The sequence below is a fragment of the Podarcis bocagei genome (genome assembly GCF_964188305.1).
Source record: "Podarcis bocagei genome assembly, chromosome: 11".
In the NCBI taxonomy this organism is placed as follows: Eukaryota; Metazoa; Chordata; class Lepidosauria; order Squamata; family Lacertidae; genus Podarcis; species Podarcis bocagei.
The window spans coordinates 358,822-375,677 of NC_138136.1; the positions used below are offsets into that span (position 1 = coordinate 358,822).

The following is a 16,856-nucleotide window of genomic DNA, read 5'->3' on the forward strand; positions in this document are numbered from 1 at the left end:
ACCAACGGGCAAGCGGAGCGGGTCAATGCCATCATGCAGCAGTACCTGAGATGTTATGCGAATCAACAGCCTGCGACGTGGGTGGATTACCTGCCGCTCGCCGAGTTCGCCTACAACAACACGAAGCACGTGTCCACGGGGGTCACGCCATTCTTCGCCAACAACGGGAGGCACCCCAGGACCTTCCCGGGACTGGAAAGGATGGGGGAGGGGGAGCCGCAGACAGCAGATGCGTTCGCGTCGGAGTTGCAGGAGGTCCACGATCAGCTGCGGCGGCACCTGGAGCTGGCCAAACATGCATACAAGGTGCAAGCGGACAAACACAGAAGGGTTGGCGAAGAGATCCGTGTGGGAGACTGGGTCTGGTTAGCAGCCCACGCAGTGCCAGCCAGGTCGTTGGCCAAGAAGAAACTAGGGCATAAGCAACTGGGGCCCTACCAAGTCGAAGAGCAGGTCAACCCGGTGGCTTTCAGGCTGGCGCTTCCGGAGGGTTCCAGAATGCATCCGGTGTTCCACAGATCGGTGCTCACTCCCTACAAGGCACCGCACAGGTTTCAGGAACCCGGAACGGCACCGAGTCCACTCAGAGAAAGAACCGGGCACGCGGGAGTGGCACAGGAGGAACGCATCAACGAAGTCACGGAGATTTTGGACTCCAGATGGGGGGAAGAGGGGGTAGAATACCTTCTCGCCAAGGAGGGCACCCCGGCAGGTGCAAACAGCTGGGTGCCGGGCTACGCCTTGGACGAACCTCTGCTCAAAGACGAGTTTCATGCCCTCTTCCCACATAGACCAATGCCAGCAGACTTTTTCGACGACTGGCTTTTCACGCCCACGCTTTCTGCCAGCACGTTCCGGGGGTTCGACTCGGACGAGGACCCGATACGAGACGCCCGTTCCCCGGAGGGGTCACCCTCGGGATCTGCCTCAGAACCCTCGTATTGGTGGGACGATAGACCAGAGGAGCAGTGGCGCAGGAAGTGGCAGGAAGGTCCAGGACGAGCAACGCCGCCAGGAGGAAGTGAGGGAGAGACGGACATGGACGTTTTCGGGGACGACCCTGGTTTCGAGCACGGCGGCACAGAGATGGAAGCGGAGGTGACCGTCGTCGACGAGAGCAGGGAGGAAGAACCGGGAGACTTCAGATGGAGGCCCACCATGGGAAGCGAACTGTATCCGACGTTCGTCCCTCTGACACAGCAGCACCCAGCTCCCGCACCGGAAGGAGGGGAGGGGGGAACGGGGGGCTTCGAGGGGGGGATGGATGTCAGGGGTTCAGGAGCAGAGGCAAGGGCAAGGGAGGAAACAGAGAGCGAGGGGGAGGAGGCAGAAGAAAAGATGAGTGATGACGACGACCCGAGATCTCCGAGTCTTTCCAGTGAATCAGAAGATTCACAGAAAGGAGCACCAGTGGCCAGGGCAAGGGGGGAGTCTAGGGGGGCACCCCAGCAAGATAGAGCCAGAGGGGACTCAGAGGAGAGCAGTTGGAAATCGGGACCAGCGTCACCGCCAGAGAGCAGGGAAGAGGAAGGGAGCCAGGGATCAAACACTGGCAGCTCACAACAGGGGGGAGGGCATGAGTCAGGAGTGGCCACACCTCCATCGGGGAGCGAAGAAACGGTCAGACGGAAAGTGGAAGGTTGGGCGCGTGCGCCAAGTTCAAATGCACAGGAAAGTGACGCAGTAGGCAGCCCTGAAAGAGAGCCAGGTCCTAAAGCCCGGCGCAAGGAGACAGGAGGGTCCGGGGGGTCGGCGTCAGAAGAATCCAGGAAGGAAGAGACCCCGGGGGGCAGAGGGACCCAGAGGAGAACAGTCAGGCGGAAAAGGTGGAGCAGGGCTAGGATATTAAGTTGGTGCACAAGGGGCGGAGACTCAGACGAAGCTTCGCCGATCTAGCCATTAGACGTAGAGTTGCACGCGGCAGCTTGAGAATGGAAACTGTAACTCAATAAAGACTTTTACTTAATGATCGCTGGCTAGCGTGATCCTCTGTGAGCTAGGATCTGGAAGCAGCTCTGACAATAGGTGTTTAAGTTCATCTCAATAGAAAGAGAACGAATAAGCTTGGATTGCTCTTTCGGTGTTCATTCACCCACAAATAACAAAGCAAAGTGTAATAAGCCTAAAGAAAGCAAAACAGGTTGTATTCGGTTCCATCTACATAGAAATAAGAATCTTGGATTTCGCGTATTTCAATGTCGTGTTCTTTGGTATTAAGGGACTTTTACCCAGCAATCGCAAAGTGTATGTAATGAGACCAAAATAACAAAACGCCATATTTCCGCAACCATATGCGTAGAAAGAAGACGAATAAGCTTCGATTGGGCTTATTTCAATTTATAGAATCATAGAATCATAGTTGGAATTTATATGGTGTTTTTTGGGTGAGCACCAGAATCACCCCCAAACAAAGCAATAAGGTGTTTTGCGTTCCATCTACGTAGAAAGAAGATGAAAACGCTCTGATTGGGCTTATTTCAAATAGCTGTTTTTGGGGTTAGAATGAACATTCAACAAAAAATCACAGTGCGAAATGTTTGTTATCAGCCCAAATCAACTGTCAGAGCTGCTTCAAGATCCTAGCTCACAGAGGATCACGCTAGCCAGCGGTCATTAAGTAAAAGTCTTTATTGAATTACAGTTTCCATTCTCACGCTGCTGTCTGCAACTCTACGTCTACTAGCTAGATCGGCGAGGCTCCGTCTGAGTCTCCGCCCCGTGCGCACCAACTTAATATCCTAGCCTTGCTCCACCTTTTCCTCCTGACTGTCCTCCTCTGGGTCCCTCTACCCCCCGGGGCTTCTTCCTTCCGGGATTCTTCTGACGCTGACCCGGACCCTTCTGCCTCCTTGCGCCGGGCTTTAGGACCCGGTTCCCTTTCGGGGCTGCTCACTGCGCCGCCTTCCTCTGCATTTGAACTTGGCGCGCGCGCCCAACCTTCCACTTTCCTCTTAACCGTTTCTTCGCTCCCCGATGGAGGTGTGGCCACTCCTGACTCCTGCCCTCCCTCCTGTGGTGAGCTGCCAGCGCTTCCCCCCTGGCTCCTTTCCTCTTCCCTGCTTCCTGGCGTTGACGCTGGTCCCGATTTCCAGCTGCTCCCCCCTGAGTCTCCTCTGGCTCTATCTTCCTGGGGTGCCTCCCTAGACTCCCCCCTTGCCCTGGCCACTGGTGCTCCTTTCTGTGAATCCTCTGATTCACTGGAAAGACTGGGAGATCTCGGGTCGTCGTCATCACTCATCCTTTCCTCTGTCTCCTCCCCTTCGCTCTCTGTTTCCTCCCTTGCCCGTGCCTCTGCACCTAAACCCCTGACATCCATCCCCCCCTCGAAGCCCCCCAGTCCCCCCTCCCCTCCTTCCGGTGCTGGAGCTGGGGGCTGCTGTTGCAAAGGGACGAACGTCGGATATCGGTCGCTTCCCGTGGCAGGCCTCCAGCGGAACTCTTCCAGGTCTTCCTCTCTGCTCTCGTTGACGACAGTCACCTCCTCTTCCATCTCTGTGCCGCCGTGCTCGAAACCAGGGTCGTCCCCGAAAATGTCCATGTCCGTCTCTCCCGCACTTCCTCCAGGCGGCGTTGCTCGGCCGGAACAGTCCAGCCACTTCCTGCGGAACTGCTCCTCCGGCCTATCGTCCCACCAATACGAGGGTTCTGAGACAGATCCCGAGGGTGACCCCTCCGGGGAACGGACGTCTCGTGTTGGTTCCTCGTCCGAGTCGAACCCCCTGAACGTGCTGTCCGAAAGCGTGGGCGTGAAAAGCCAGTCGTCGAAAAAGTCTGCTGGCATAGGTCTATGTGGGAAGAGGGCATGAAACTCGTCTTTGAGCAGAGGTTCGTCTAAAGCGTAGCCCGGCACCCAGCTGTTCGCACTGGCCGGGGTGCCCTCCCTGGCGAGAAAGTATTCTACTCCCTCTTCCCCCCATCTGGAGTCCAAAATCTCCGTGACTTCGTTGATGCGCTCCTCCTGTGCCACGCCCGCGTGCCCCGTTCCTTCTCTGAGCGGACTCGGCGCCGTTCCGGGTTCCTGGAACCTGTGCGGTGCCTTGTAGGGAGTGAGCACCGATCTGTGGAACACCGGATGCATTCTGGAACCCTCCGGAAGCGCCAGCCTGAAAGCCACCGGGTTGACCTGCTCTTCGACTTGGTAGGGCCCCAGTTGTTTATGCCCTAGTTTCTTCTTGGCCAACGACCTGGCCGGCACTGCGTGGGCTGCTAACCAGACCCAGTCTCCCACGTGGAGCTCTTCGCCAACCCTTCTGTGTTTGTCCGCTTGTACCTTGTATGCGTGTTTAGCCAGCTCCAGGTGGCGCCGCAGCTGATCGTGGACTTCCTGCAGCTCCGACGCGAACGCATCTGCTGACTGCGGCTCCCCTTCTCCCCTGCATTCCAGTCCCGGAAAGGTTCTAGGGTGCCGCCCGTTGTTGGCGAAGAACGGCGTGACGCCCGTGGATACGTGCTTCGTGTTGTTGTAGGCAAACTCTGCAAGCGGCAGGTAATCCACCCACGTCGCAGGCTGTTGGTTTGCATAACATCTCAGGTACTGCTGCATGATGGCATTGGCTCGCTCCGCTTGCCCGTTGGTCTGCGGGTGTCTCGCCGACGCCAGATTGATCTTGACGTTTAGGAAGCCCATCAGTTTCTGCCAGAAGTTCGAGATGAACTGCCGCCCGCGGTCGGACAGAATAGACCGTGGCAGACCGTGAACCTTGAACACGTGGTCTATGAACAGTTTGGCGGTTTGCTCCGCCGTGGCCACCTTAGCACACGGAATGAAATGCGCCATCTTGGAGAACAGGTCCACCACCACCAACACTGCCGTCTTGCCCCTTGAGCTGGGCAGATCCGTGACAAAGTCCAGAGCCACCCTTTCCCAAGGTTCGACCGGAGTTTGCAGCGGCTCCAACAGGCCAGCCGGCGGTTTGTGCACCGGCTTTGCCCTCTGGCAGGTGTCACACCTCGCTACGTAGTCTGCGACCTCCCCTCTCATTCCAGGCCACCAGAAATCCCTGGCTACTAATTCCACCGTCTTCTCCTTGCCAAAGTGCCCGGCCGTGGGTGCGTCGTGCAGCTGCTGTAGCACCTTGGCTCGAAGTTCGTCACCCGGCACGTAGATGGCCCCTTTACGGATGAGCAAGCCATCTCGTAGCTGGAAACCGTCGGCCGCTGCCTTGCCCCCTCGCACCTCTGCCATCTTCGTTTGTGCGAAGGAGTCCCCCTGCAACGCTCGCCGCACCGCCTCTAGGTCCACGGTCGCCGCGGCGCACGCCCACACTGTCGGTGCAAAGATGTGCATGGCGGCCGCTGGTGTCGCGTCCTCCAGATACTGTGGCTTGCGGGAGAGAGCGTCTGCCATGATGTTGGTGTCCCCCGGGACATACTCTATTCGGAAGTCGAAGTCCGCAAAGAACTCAGCCCAACGTATCTGCCTCTGGTTCAGGAACTGTGCCGTGCGCCAGTGTTCCAGATTCTTGTGGTCCGTGCAAACCTGCACCGTGTGCTTGGCGCCGATCAGAAAGTGCCTCCACGCCTTGAACGCTGCATGAATGGCCAGCAACTCCCTGTCCCATATGGTGTAGTTCTGCTCGGACTTGCTGAGCTTCCTGGAGTAAAACGCTCCCGGCCGCCACACGCCCTGCGGGTCCTTCTGCAGCAGGACCGCCCCCACTGCTCTGTCCGAAGCGTCTGTCTCCACCCTCATCGGCATGCTGGGGTTGACATGAAGCAGCTGCTCTTCCGACGCGAAGAGACGCTTGAGGGCCTGAAAGGACTGCTCCGCCTGCTCTGTCCAGATGAACTTCTTCTTCTTGGAGCTAAGGGTGTCAGTGATGGCCGCCGTCTGCATCGCGAAGCCCTTGATAAACTTGCGATAGAAGTTCGCAAAGCCGACAAACCGTTGGACCTCCTTCCGGTTGCGTGGGCTCTTCCAATCCAACACTGCTCGAACCTTGGCGCTGTCCATGGCGAGCCCCTTGTCAGACAGCTTGTAGCCCAGAAAATCCACCTCCGGCACGTCAAATTGGCACTTCTCCAGCTTGGCGTAGAGCCTGTGTTGCTTTAGCCTGCCCAGCACTTCCTTGACGTGCTTGTCATGTTCTTGCTGCGACTCCGAAAAGATCAGGATGTCATCCAAGAAACAGACGCACGTCTTGTAGAGAAGTCCCGCCAACACGTGATGCATAAATGCTTGAAAAACGTGAGCGCCATTTTGCAGTCCAAAAGGCATAACTCTGTATTCGTAGGTACCCAGTGGCGTGAACATGGCTGTCTTCCACTCATCACCTTCCCGCATGCGAATGAGGTTGTACGCCCCCCGCAGGTCCAACTTGGTGAACACCTTTCCCTTCCGTACCTTCGCCAGGAGGTCGTCGATGCGGGGCATGGGGAAGTCCGACGGCTTGGTCACACTGTTCAAAATCCTGTAATCCACTACGAGTCTTTTTTGGGGCGTGTCTCGCTTCTTAACAAAGAATACAGGACTGCCCCCCACTGCCTTAGACTCCCGGATGAAACCGCGCTCCAAATTATGATCGATGAAGTCTTTGAGTTCCTGCAGTTCGTCCTCAGACATGGAATACAGCTTCCCTTTAGGCAGCGCCGCCCCCGGCAGCAGGTCAATTTTGCAGTCATATGGTCTGTGAGGGGGTAGCCTGTCCGCCTCCTTCTCGCAGAAAACTTCCAGAAATTCTGCGTACTTGTGGGGAATCGCTTGCAGCGTGCCTAGCAGCAGCTGTGACTCCTCTTCCTCTCCTTCCTGCCTGGGTACGATGCAGTGTTCAGCACAAAAGGAAGAGCCGAAGACCAGCTGCCTCTGGAACCAAGCCATCGTTGGGCTGTGCTTGTCCAGCCAACTCATACCCAATACAATGGGCGTGTCAGACAGTTGAGTGACGTTGAAGCTGATGACTTCCCTGTGATTCCCAAGTCGCATCACCATTGGTGGCGTCTGCTTCACCACTTGCCCCCCTAGCAGCTCCCTGCCATCCACCGTGACAACCTGCAGGGGCAGTGTGGCCGGCAGCAACTGCACAGCGTGCCTGTCGACAAATTCCTGCCCTATAAAGTCCGCGTTGCTGCCGGAGTCGATGGTGATTGGCACGTCCATGGTGATTCCATTGGGCAGCTGGAGAGATGCTGTGAGCCTCACTACTGGTTTGGGCGGGAGGGGGTTCACTGGCTGTAAAATTTCTGGGGACTGCGTCACTAACACGTCTGGCTGGGCCCCAGTGCCTCTTCCTCCAGCCAGACTGCGTCGTTTCCCTGCTGTGGTCCTCCCTGCTGCGTTGCTGCAGTCACCATTGCTGAGGCTGCAGTAAGCTTGTGGGGCCTCTGGGGACACTCTTTCGCCATATGCCCTGGCTGCTCACAGACGTAACACTTCCTGGTCCCTCTAGGAGGCTTCGCCTTCACTGCTGCCGGTGCTAGGGCTCTGGTTGCTGACTGAGCCCTTGCACCTCCAACCTCCATAGGTTCGGCTCCTCCTCCTGGCGGAGGCGTGGATTGCGCTCGCGCTGCTTCTCTGGGAAAGAAGGAGGGGCCCCCGGCTGGTTCGCGCCCTCCACGTCCTTCGTCCTTGCTCCACGGACGTCCTTCCAGCCTCACCCCCACTGCCAGTGCCCTCTGAACGACCTCCTGGGTGGTTCGGGGTCTCTCCCCCCTCGCTATCTCATCTTTAATCGAGTTGTGCAGTCCCTCCCAAAAGAGGTCTCTTACAGGAGCCGAATCTCTGTCCCATTCCAGGGCGCTGACCAAGGCGAAAAAGCGGGCATGATACTGTCTGACGCTGGCCCTCCCTTGTCTCAGCCCATGCACCTCCTTCCGTGCAAGATCAATGTCAATACTTGATAAGAAACACCCATCCATCGCTTTAATAAAGGCATCCGCATTCTGGAGCGCCGGATCGTTATCTCTCCATAAATTGCACAACCATGCTTTCGCCTCCCCATGCAGATGGGACATGATGAACCCCACTCTCTCCTGTTCATCTCTAAAGTCTTTATGCAACAGTTGCAGTGCGCACAGTACGTCGGCTCTAAAGTTGGGATACTGTTGCAGGTTCCCATCGAAGTGAGAGAGCAGCCCGCCTGTCCGTCTCGCCAACCCAATTCCCTCCTGCCGGGGTGGTTGCTTTGCCAGTACGTCTAACCTGACCTGGAGATCCCTGCAGGCGGCAGCTGCCTCGTCCTCTCTCTTCCTGGATGCGAGAACCTCGGCGTTCAGTTGTGCCACTGCTTTTCTGAGGTCCTCTATCTGCTGCTCAGCCGTCATGTCTCCTGCCGTTCGTGAGCTCGCTAGTGGGCGCCTGTTTCTCTCCCCTCCTCGAGGCTGCAGATGCCCACAATGTGGAGACGGAGCCTACTGTCAGAGCTGCTTCAAGATCCTAGCTCACAGAGGATCACGCTAGCCAGCGGTCATTAAGTAAAAGTCTTTATTGAATTACAGTTTCCATTCTCACGCTGCTGTCTGCAACTCTACGTCTACTAGCTAGATCGGCGAGGCTCCGTCTGAGTCTCCGCCCCGTGCGCACCAACTTAATATCCTAGCCTTGCTCCACCTTTTCCTCCTGACTGTCCTCCTCTGGGTCCCTCTACCCCCCGGGGCTTCTTCCTTCCGGGATTCTTCTGACGCTGACCCGGACCCTTCTGCCTCCTTGCGCCGGGCTTTAGGACCCGGTTCCCTTTCGGGGCTGCTCACTGCGCCGCCTTCCTCTGCATTTGAACTTGGCGCGCGCGCCCAACCTTCCACTTTCCTCTTAACCGTTTCTTCGCTCCCCGATGGAGGTGTGGCCACTCCTGACTCCTGCCCTCCCTCCTGTGGTGAGCTGCCAGCGCTTCCCCCCTGGCTCCTTTCCTCTTCCCTGCTTCCTGGCGTTGACGCTGGTCCCGATTTCCAGCTGCTCCCCCCTGAGTCTCCTCTGGCTCTATCTTCCTGGGGTGCCTCCCTAGACTCCCCCCTTGCCCTGGCCACTGGTGCTCCTTTCTGTGAATCCTCTGATTCACTGGAAAGACTGGGAGATCTCGGGTCGTCGTCATCACTCATCCTTTCCTCTGTCTCCTCCCCTTCGCTCTCTGTTTCCTCCCTTGCCCGTGCCTCTGCACCTAAACCCCTGACATCAACCATAAGTGTTTATGTTTATCTCAATAGAAAGAGAACGAATAAGCTTGGATTGCTCTTTCGGTGTTCATTCACCCACAAGCTGCAAAGCAAAGTGTCATAAGCATAAACAACGCAAAACAGGTTGTTTTGGTTTCCATCTACATAGAAAGAAGAATCTTGGATTTCGCTTATTTCAAAATCGTGTTCTTTGGAGTTAATGCACATTTACCCAGAAATCGCAGTGTATGTAATGAGACCAAAATAACAAAACGACATATTTCCGATTCCATATGAGTAGAAAGAAGACGAATAAGCTTCGATTGGGCTTATTTCGATCCATAGAATCATAGAATCATAGAGTTGGAATTAGCGTGGTGTTTTTTGGGTGTGCACCAGAATCACCAGACCAAAGCAAAAAGGTGTTCTGGGTTCAATCTACATAAAAAGAAGATGATAACGCTCTCATTTCAAATTGGTGTTTTCTGGGTTAGAATGCACATTCAACCAAAAATCGCAGAGTGAAATGTTTGTTATCAGCCCAAATCAAGCATAGGTGTTTTACTTAATCTCAATAGAAAGAGGACGAATAAGCTTGGGTTGCTTTTTCAGTGTTCATTCAAACAGAAATAACAAAGCAGTGTAATAAGCCTAAAGAAAGCAAAACAGGTTGTTTTCGTTTCCATCTACATAGAAAGAAGAATCTTGGATTTCGCTTATTTCAAAATCGTGTTCTTTGGTGTTAATGCACAATTACCCTGAAATCGCAAAGTGTATGTAATGAGACCAAAATAACAAAACGCCATATTTCCGCTTCCATTTGCGTAGAAAGAAGACGAATAAGCTTCGATTGGGCTTATTTCAATTCATAGAATCATAGAATCATAGAGTTGAAATTAGCGTGGTGTTTTTTGGGTGTGCACCAGAATCACACAACCAAAGCAAAAAGGTCTTTTGGCTAACATCTGCATAAAAGAAAAATATTGGATTTCGCTTATTAAAAAGTAGTGTTCTTTGGTGTTAATGCACATTTACCCAAAAATCACAAAGTGAATGTAATGAGACCAAAATAAAGAAACACCATATTTCCGCTTCCACATGCGTAGAAAGAAGACGAATAAGCTTAGAGAGGGCTTATTAGAATTTGCATGGTATTTTTTGGGTGTATACCAGAGTCACCCCCAAACAAAGCAATAAGCTTTTGCGTTCCATCTACGTCGGAAGAAGATAAAAACGCTCTGATTGGGATTATTTCAAATAGGTGTTTTTGGGGTTAGAATGCACATTCAACCAAAAATCGCAGAGCGAAATGTTTGTTATCAGCCCAAATCAAGCATAGACGTTTCAGTTAATCTCAATAGAAAGAGGACGAATAGGCTTGGATTGCTCTTTAGGTGTTCATTCACCCACAAATTCCAAAGCCTAAAGAAAGCAAAACAGGTTTTGGGTTCCATCTACATAGAAAGAAATTTGGATTTCGCTTATTTCAAAGTCCTGTTCTAGGGAGTTAATGCACATTTACCCAGAAATCGCAAAGTGTATGTGAGAACAAAATAACAAAACGCCATATTTCCGATTCCATATCCGTAGAAAGAAGACGAATGGTTCGATTGGGATTTTTTCAATTCATAGAATCATAGAATCATATAGTTGGAATTAGCGTGGTGTTTTTTGGGTTTGCACCAGAATCACACTACCAAAGCAGAAAGGTCTTCTGGATTCCATCTACATAGGAAGAAGATGAAAACGCTCTGATTGGGCTTATTTCAAATAAGTGTTTTTGGGGTTACAATCCACATTCAACCAAAAATCGCAGAGCGAAATGTATGTTATCAGCCCAAATCAAGCATGGGTGTTTTGGTTTATTTCAATTGAAAGAGGGAGAATAAGCTTGGATTGCACTCGGTTTTCTTTCACCCATAAATAGAAAATCGAAGTATCATAAGCATAATCAACGCAAAACAGGTTGTTCTGGGTTCCGTCTACATAGAAAGAAGAATCTTGGATTTCGCTTAATAAAAAGTATTGTTCTTTGGTGTTAATGCACATTTACCCCAAAATCGCAAAGTGAATGTAATGCGACCAAAATAAACACCATTCCTCTTCCATATGCTTCTTCTAGAAGACGAATAAGCTTCGAGAGGGCTTATTTGAATTTGCATGGTGTTTTTTGGGTTTGCACTAGAATCACACAACCAAAGGAAAAAGAATGCACATTCAACCAAAAATCGCAGTGAAATGTTTGTTATCAGCCCAAATCAACCATAGGTGTTTATGTTCATCTCAATAGAAAGAGAACGAATAAGCTTGGATTGCTCTTTCGTTGTTCATTCACCCACAAAGCAAAGTGTCATAAGCAAAGCAAAGTGTCATAAGCATAAACAACGCAAAACAGGTTGTTTTGGTTTCCATCTACATAGAAAGAAGAATCTTGGATTTCGCTTATTTCAAAATCGTGTTCTTTGGAGTTAATGCACATTTACCCAGAAATCGCAGTGTATGTAATGAGACCAAAATAACAAAACGACATATTTCCGCTTCCATATGAGTAGAAAGAAGACGAATAAGCTTCGATTGGGCTTATTTCAATTCATAGAATCATAGAATCATAGAGTTGAAATTAGCGTGGTGTTTTTTGGGTGTGCACCAGAATTACCTAACCAAAGCAAAAAGGTGTTCTGGGTTTGAAATAAGCGAAATCCAAGATTCCTCTTTCTATGTAGATGGAAACCAAAACAACCTGTTTTGCTTTCTTTCGGCTTTGGAACACCTAAAGAGCAATCCAAGCTTATTCGTCCTCTTTCTATTGAGATTAACTAAAACGTCTATGCTTGATTTGGGCTGATAACAAACATTTCGCTCTGCGATTTTTGGTTGAATTTGCATTCTAATCCCAAAAACACCTATTTGAAATAATCCCAATCAGAGCGTTTTTATCCTCTTCCTACGTAGATAGAACGCAAAATACTTTATTGCTTTGTTTGGGGGTGACTGGTATACACCCAAAAAATACCATGCAAATTCTAATAAGCCCTCTCGAAGCTTATTCGTCTTCTTTCTACGCATGTGGAAGCGGAAATATGGTGTTTCTTGGTCGCATTACATTCACTTTGTGATTTTTGGGTAAATGTGCATTAACACCAAAGAACACGACTTTGAAATAAGCAAAATCCAATATTATTCTTTTATGCAGATGTTAGCCAAAAGACCTTTTTGCTTTGGTTGTGTGATTCTGGTGCACACCCAAAAAACACCACGCTAATTTCAACTCTATGATTCTATGATTCTATGAATTGAAATAAGCCCAATCGAAGCTTATTCGTCTTCTTTCTACGCAAATGGAAGCGGAAATAGGGCGTTTTGTTATTTTGGTCTCATTGCATACACTTTGCGATTTCAGGGTAATTGTGCATTAACACCAAAGAACACGACTTTGAAATAAGCGAAATCCAAGATTCTTCTTTCTATGTAGATGGAACCGAAAACAACGTGTTTTGCTTTCTTTAGGCTTATTACACTTTGCTTTGCTATTTCTGGGTGAATGAACACCGAAAAAGCAATCCAATCTTATTCGTCCTCTTTCTATTGAGATTAACTATGCTTGATATGGGCTGATAACAAACATTTCACTCTGCGATTTTTTGTTGAATGTGCATTCTAACCCAGAAAACACCAATTTGAAATAAGCCCAATGAGAGCGTTATCATCTTCTTTTTATGTAGATTGAACCCAGAACAATTTTTGCTTTGGTTAGGTGATTCTGGTGCACACCCAAAAAACACCACGCTAATTTCAACTCTATGATTCTATGATTCTATGAATTGAAATAAGTCCAATCGAAGCTTATTCGTCTTCTTTCTACTCATATGGTTGCGGAAATATGGCGTTTTGTTATTTTGGTCTCATTACATACACTTTGCGATTTCTGGGTAAAAGTCCCTTAATACCAAAGAACACGACATTGAAATAAACGAAATCCAAGATTCTTATTTCTATGTAGATGGAAACCAAAACAACCTCTTTTGCGTTGTTTATGCCTATGACACTTTGCTTTGCAGCTTGTGGGTGAATGAATACCGAAAGAGCAATCCAAGCTTATTCGTTCTCTTTCTATTGAGATGAACATAAACACCTATGGTTGATTTGGGCTGATAACAAACATTTCGCTCAGTGATTTTTTGTTGAATGTGCATTCTAACCCCAAAAACAGCTATTTGAAATAATCCAAAGAGCGTTTTTATCTTCTTCATACGTAGATAGAACGCAAAATACTTTATTGCTTTCTTTGGGGGTGATTCTGGTATACACCCAAAAAAGCTCTGAGCTTCTTTCCAGAGGGTTGGACTAGATGACCCTTGGGTTCCCCTTCCATCTCTACTAGGATGCTCCCTGTCTCACTCTCACTCACTCACTCACTCACTCACTCACTCACTCACACACTCCTCCTCTCCTTTTCCTGGCAGTTTCACCTTTTTCTGCACTCCTAGCTCGGAAGGGCAGAAGAGGCTGTGCTACCGCCATGTTGGGCGAGGGCAGGGGTACCGGAAGGAGATACCACCGGAGGAGAGGCAAGAGGACAGGAAAAGGAGGGAAACGGGCGGAAGAGCCTGTGCTGCCGCCATCTTGGGCGAGGGCAGGGGTACCCGGAAGGAGATGCCACCGGAGGAGAGGCAAGAGGACAGGAAGGGGAGGGAAACGGGCGGAAGAGCCTGTGCTGCCGCCATCTTGGGCGAGGGCAGGCGTACCGGAAGGAGGTGCCACCGGAGGAGAGGCAAGCTGACAGGAAGGGGAGGGAAACGGGCGGAAGAGGCGCTGCGACCTTGGGCCAGCAGAGACGTGCCGAGCCAGGCTGGCCCTCTCTCTTTCTCCCGACCACTCTCTCTCGACCCCGCTCTCCCCAGGGGGCAGCCCTGCCCCCCGCCCCGCCCTCACCTGCCTTTCTCCCCCAGTGGCCTTCCTCTCGTGCCCCTTGGCGGAGGGATGGGGCGGGTGGGCCGCGGAAGTTTATATACAAGAATATACATACCTAGATATAGGTGTCCGTTTGTAAATAAATAAAAATAAAACGGATATATGTATATGTATGTGTATATATGCAGTGCTTCTTTTCTAAAAAAAATGATTGGGGGTACTCTCATTTTGACTCAAGAAAATCGCCATTTTTTAGTTCAAACCGGGAAAAATAAATACAGTAAATGGACAAAAGTACATTCACAAAATGTTTTATGCATTCCTCTGTGCCCCCCCCCCCAGAAAAAAGCACTGTATATGTTCTGCCAAGGGCAGGGTTATTTCTGGATCTGGAGCCAATAAGCACACCAGTGGATGAAGAATAAGCAATGCTTTATTTGCATAAGGTTTTTTTTGTTTTTTTTAATAATAAATTTTATTGATTTTCCATGCAATTATACATTTTTATCCAAAATACAACCAATTATCTCCTTTTTTGAACTTCCTTCAGCGTCTCTGATAATCACCCATATTTATAACTTTAATTACACATTCCCTTCTTTCGTATTGCCATTATACCTCCCTTCCCCCACTATTTCATATTAACAATATTTCTCTATTTTTACAGTGCCTCTTGAAATCCCACTAGAGTTGTGTTCACGCCGCATACGTTTTTCAGATAATCTACGAACTTTCCCCAGTCTTCGATGAACTTTTGGTCTTTGGTGTATCTGTTTTTCCCAGTTAATTTGTCCAATTCCGCATAATCTGTCAATTTCAGTCTCCATTCTTTTATTGTCGGTATTTCCTCTTGCTTCCATTTCTGGGCCAACAAGATTCTGGCTGCCGTTGCTGCATATTGAAAGAGTTTACAGTCTTTTCTTCTTATGTCCTTTCCTAAGATCTCTAAAAGAAAAGCCTCCGGTTTTTTTGCAAAAGTCAGTGGCGTAGCGTGGGTTGTCAGCACCCGGGGCAAGGCAAGTAATTTGCGCCCCCTAACCCGTGGATTTGCGCCCCCTAACCCGTGGATTTGCGCCCCCTAACCCCCAGATGTTGCGCCCGGTGCGGCCGGCCCCCCCTGCACCCCCCACGCTACGCCACTGGCAAAAGTATATCTTAACAGTTTTTTCATTTTATTGTATATCATTTCCCAAAAACTTTTCACTTTCTTATTCCCACCACACATGAAAGAACGTCCCTTCTTTTTCTTTACATTTCCAACATTTGTTACACGTTGTCAGGGCTGCCTCAGGTCTCAGCTCACAAAAGACCAACGCTAGGTTCTTCTTATATACAAGGAAGTTTATTGCAGTTCATTATTGCTTTCACAACCGAGGCACGCAGCCCCGCGTCTCTTAGCCTAGACGTTTTAAGTCCCCTCTGAATCGGTCCCGCCCCTACACCAGCTTAAGAGGCTTGTGCTAGTCCACCTCTTCCTGTCTTTCCTTTTCCGCAGGGTCTTTCTGCCCCCCTGGGTCCCTTCCCTCCTGCTCTCTCCTGAAGCGGATCCCTCAGATGCCTGTTCCCCCCTCCTTCGTGCTTTGGGGCCAGGCTCCTCCTCCGGGCTCTCTCCATTTCCGCGCGCCTCCACATTTGAACTTGGCGCGCGTTCGCTACCCCTGACCTCCCTCTGGACACTTACACTACTCCCTGTACTACTCTCCGCCTCTTCCGGCAGGACGTTCTGCCCCGATCTCCTTCCCCTGTCTCCTTCCTGCTCTGCTCCGTGTGTCACACTGGGAACTCCACTCTCTTCACTTCGTTCCTGCTGGGAAGCCGGCCCCGATCTCCCACTCCCACTCGGGGTTTCCCTGCTGCTTCCCTGCCCCTGGCATGTACCCCCTGTGAACCCCCTTGGCCTGACTAGGGGCGCCCCCTTCTGGGAATCCTCCGATTCACTTGAGAGACTCATGGAAGACCTCAAGTCATTGTCCTCCTCTTCCTCACAGTCCTGGGATTCTTCCCCATCGCTCTCCGTCTCCCCCCTCACCTGTGCCTCTGTCCCTGAACCCCTGACATCCATCCCCCCCTTGAAGCCCCCCCTTCCCCCCTCCCGCTGCTCGGGCGCAGGTTCCGGGGGCTCCGTCGTTGCGGAGGTCGCTGCCGGACACAGGTCGTCGACGTCGATCTCCTCTGCTTCCAGTTCATTGTTTGTGTGCTCAAACCCATGGTCCTCTCCCAACATGTTCACGTCCTCCCCTCCCCCTGTTGCCTGGGTGGGGTCTGCTTGCCAAGGACCCATCCGCCACCTCGTGCGCCAGTCCTCTTCTGGTTGGTCGTCCCACCAGTAAGGAGTGTCGGTGTCCACCCCCGAACACGATCCCCTTGGAGGGCTCGACTCTGGCGTCGTCTCCTCTGCGGAGGAGAACCCTCGGAACGTGCTGGCGGAAAGTGTGGGCGTAAAAAGCCAATCGTCGAAAAACTGTGCTGGCATGGGCCTGTGTGGGAAAAGGGCATGGAACTCGTCCTTGAGGAGGGGTTCGTCGAAAGCGTAGTCCGGCACCCAACTGTTGGCGCTGGCCGGGGCGCCCTCCCTGGCGAGAAAATATTCTACTCCCTCTTCCCCCCATCTCGAGTCCAGAATCTCTGTGACCTCGTTGATTGGTTCGTCCCTAGGTGACCTCCCCCTCTTGGGCGACTCTCTGCTCGGTTCTGGTGCCGTCCCTGACTCCTGAAATCTGTGTGGGGCCCTGTAAGGGGTGAGCACCGACCTATGAAAGACCGGGTGCATTCTGGAACCTTCGGGGAGGGCCAGTCAAAACGCTACAGGATTGATCCTGGCCTCAACTTGGTACGGCCCTAGTTGCCTGTGTCCTAGCTTC

General features: G+C 51.2%; 1 long non-coding RNA gene across 2 annotated transcripts in view; it reads right to left on the reverse strand.

The window, feature by feature from the left end:
• Positions 1–13,669, reverse strand: part of LOC308597833 — a 306,614-nt gene extending 292,945 nt beyond the window's left edge. Inside the window, exon 1 of one of the 2 annotated variants that reach the window (XR_014013171.1) lies at positions 13,554–13,669. This is a non-coding gene — a long non-coding RNA (uncharacterized lncRNA). The remainder of the gene's footprint in view (positions 1–13,553) is intronic. The other variant, XR_014013172.1, reaches the window with a different exon arrangement.
• Between the last annotated feature and the right edge of the window lie 3,187 nt (positions 13,670–16,856).